At 38.0% G+C, this 3,810-nt stretch overlaps 1 pseudogene; it reads left to right on the forward strand.

Moving 5' to 3' along the window:
* The first annotated feature begins 874 nt into the window (after window positions 1–874).
* Window positions 875–3,164, forward strand: LOC123254225 (annotated as a pseudogene).
* The last annotated feature ends 646 nt before the right edge of the window (window positions 3,165–3,810 follow it).

Below are 3,810 nucleotides of genomic sequence, written 5' to 3' on the forward strand. Positions count from 1 at the left end.
TCAAAGACAATCTGCTCTCAGGGATTTTGGGGCTTCCTTTTATGGTGCTGAAGGTGTCAATTCTTATCAAAGGCCTCTGAAGGTGTCAACTCTGATCATAGGATTCACAAATTTAGAATCCATACCTTTCATCCTCTGAAGGTGTAAACTCTTATCAAAGGATTCACAAGTTTCTGGAGTTGCCATCCATTATAGTAAATGACTTGTGAACTCCTTCATTTAGTTCAAGTAGGGGTACTTAAGATATTGTTAACCAAAGTGTTAACTCCAACTAGGCAAAGAGAATAAAAGATACTCTTTTTACAAGTGTAAACTCAGAATAGACAAAGAGAACAAAAAATTCCTTTCACACAATGAATCAGTAGAGGAATTAAAGAAAGAAATTAAAATTTTAAAAGAACAAATTGAAAAAGCAAATCAAGCAGTGGCCATAGCCCTTTTGCAAAAATCCACAAATAAAACACCAAAGTGCTATTTATGTGGAAAAAAGGTCACTTAATGTTAAATTACAGAAACTGGAATGAGGTGTTCAATAACATGAATTCTAGGAATAATGGTAATTTCAGAAATAACAATAATTATAGATATAACAATAATCATAATCATAATCAAAACAACTATAGAGATAATAATCCCAATGAGTCAAATCAAGACTCACAATAATATATCCAAAATGGGGCTTGTCTATGCTTTACTCAGAGTGGAAATCCCCCTCAACATGGGAAATCTCACCTGGCTGGGACAGGGAAAGGACTGACAGATTGATAGCTCTTTCTTGATTCTGTGGGTGGTGGTGCATGGCTGTTCTTAGTTGGTGAAGCAATTTTTCTGGTTAATTCCACTAAGGAACGAGACTCTGGCATGCTAACTAGTGATGAGACCCCCAAGTGGTTGGTGTTCCAACTTCTTAGAGGGACAAGTGGTATTCAGTCACCCAAGATTGAGCAGTAACAGGTCTGTGATGCCCTTAGATGTCCTGGGCTATACGTGTGCTACACTGATTGGCTCAGCGTATGCCTACCCTACATTGGAAGGCACAGGTAATCCATTCAACCCCATTCCTGATGGGAATTGTGAAGATGGGATTAACTCTCCCCTGCCCATTTTTAGATTTAATCACCAGAAGTGTATACACTCTACTTATCCTTAAGTATGGAGGTTTGTGACCCATGTGTGCAATGGTGGGTGACGAATCAGAATTGAATGACTGCCCCCTTGGCAGTCCTAAGCAAAGCTTTAGCTGTAATTGGTCCATGTAAAGTGGAAGGAAGTACTGGAAGTGATGAAAGGAATGGTTTTTAAAAGTGGCAAGAACTTCCTGTGACCAGGTCTTTCACCTTCAACTTGAACTTGAAGGAACTCTGGCTTGGGACATTGCACTGCTCTTGGATTTTTTCCTTAGAACTACCATGTGGGTGAATGAAAAAGACTGACTTCTTTTCCTGGCTTTTTTTCTGAGAGGTACTAACCTCTGAAGAGGCCCCTCATCTTGGAGGAGCCCTCATGGCTAAAACACTTGTTTAATCTATCTCTGGGCCCTCTTTGCTGGAGCCTCTGAAGCCCTACCTGGTTTGGACCAGGCCAGAGTAATTACCTACTCTCTCTATTTCCTTACTTTCACTCTTTCTCCTTTTGTAAATAAACTACCATAAAAAGTCATTCTGGGGATTTTCTGGTGTAGTGTGCTGGAGTTGTGATGGTGCAACCCTCGTGGATGTCAGCGTGGATCTGGAACTTCACTTCTTTCACGACTGCTGCTGCTGTGTCTTGTGTCTGGAGGCTTCACTATGGCCCAACCAGAAGTACTGAACCTCAATAACAAGCTGAGGGTTTGCTGGGTGTCCCCAGTTTTGGGGCTGTGATGGGAAGGGGACATCGAGGAGCCCACTTCGGTCAACATGGCCTCAGAACACTGCATGCTTAGCTCGCCGGGACAGACGAGCCCCAGGGATCGACCTCCTTTTCGCACTTGACGGCCTGGAAGGAGGAGTAAGAAGGGTCCTGAATGGTGGTTGTAGACTGACAGAGGGTACTGAAGATACATTAGTGAAAAATCAAAGAAGAACACAACGATTACTTGAAGAAATTCATGCCATGAAGGATGTAAAGCCTGAGAAGTAACTAAATCTGCACTTGATGATGATATCAACTTTGAAAAAATCTGCAAAAAGCCAGATTCTACAGCAACTGAAAGAGCAATTGCTAGATTAGCTACACATCCATTATTGAAGAAGAAAATAGATGCACTAAAAGCTGCTGTCAGAGCATTTAAAGATGCAAGACAGAATATTACTGAAGTTGAATCATTGAAAGATTCTTCAGAAGAAAATTACAGTGAGGAGATGGGGATAAAGCAAAGCTCTCATAATAATTTGAATAAATTCAAACACCAAGAAAGTACAGTAAAAAAAGGGGGAAAATGTTAAAATATTATCAAAGAAGCCAAGAATACTTGAAAAAGAAATGGGTAAGCTAGAACATGAACAAAAAATAGGGAGCCCTTCAAGATTGATTGTGAAACCCAAAATACACTTGCAGAACCAGAAAAGAAAAATCTCCCCAACACTAACAAAATAAATAGATCAAAAATTTCTACTGTCATCACTAATAATGACAGTGATATGGAAGAAAATAGTGAAGGAGAAAAGGAATATTTTGATGATAGCACAGAAGAAAGGTTTTATAAACAGTCTTCACTGTCTGAAGATAGCAAGTGATGATGATTTCTTTATTGGTAAAATTAAGCGGACCAGAAAGAAGGAAAACAGTTGCTCTTCATTTAAGGACCAAAAGACCAAAAAGACTCCCCAAAAACATTTTCTGAAAAAGAAAAGCTTGAGACTCTTAAGCTTGTGGAGAAAATGAGACCAACTACAAAAGCCAGGAGACTAGAATCTACATTTTTTTCTTCTTTATCTGAATCCAGAAGGACAAGAAGAAATGCCAGAGAACATCCTCCAAAAAACAGAATTTCAGCATATCAACAAAATGAAACTCAGATCAAGAATCACCTTGACAGGAGTGTGTATACAAAACCTGAAAAGAAGAAGTCACAGTTGCAACAGCCCCTTCATCCTTCTTGGGAAGCAAGCTGGAAATGAAAAGAACAAATATCTAAAATCACAGTATTTCAAGGGAAAAAAATTACATTTGATGATGACTAGTACTTTTTTATGTGTGAATTTTTGCATTAGTTAAGCTTTCCCTTATTTTTTGTCTTATCTGTTTGAGATAATAATTTTTACTTTTTATTTTTGAATATTTTTCTTCTGGATACTTTAAGGAGGCAAGGATTTTTAAATATTTATTTTGTTTTAATGCCAGTAGTTCTGTAATTAAGTTTGTGTATTATATGGTGCACATCTGCTAAATAAATTACATTAAAAAATAAAAATTACTGTAATGATGCCTGTAAGAAAATTAAATATCATGTTCTTGAAAAGTCAAAAAAAAGTCATTCTGACTTGAGTAATAATTTCTGGTGACCACACTCATATATTCAGTCCAACCTTTTAATTTTTATCCCTTACAGGATCAGGGATTGCAATTATTCCCCATGAACAAGGAATTCCCAGTAAGTGTGGGCTATAAGCTTGCCCTATATGTAATATATAATATATGATTATATAGATTATGGAACATAACAGATAATATAGCATTTTAAAAAACCCTTATCTTCCATCTTAGGATCAATACATTATATTGGTTCTAAGGCAGAAGAGTGGTAAGGGTGGGCCATGGGGGTCAAGTGACTTGCCCAGGATCACACAGCTAGGAAGTGTCTGAGGTCAGATTGGAACCCAGGACTTC

The sequence above is a fragment of the Gracilinanus agilis genome, unplaced genomic scaffold (genome assembly GCF_016433145.1).
Source record: "Gracilinanus agilis isolate LMUSP501 unplaced genomic scaffold, AgileGrace unplaced_scaffold18003, whole genome shotgun sequence".
NCBI lineage: Eukaryota > Metazoa > Chordata > Mammalia > Didelphimorphia > Didelphidae > Gracilinanus > Gracilinanus agilis.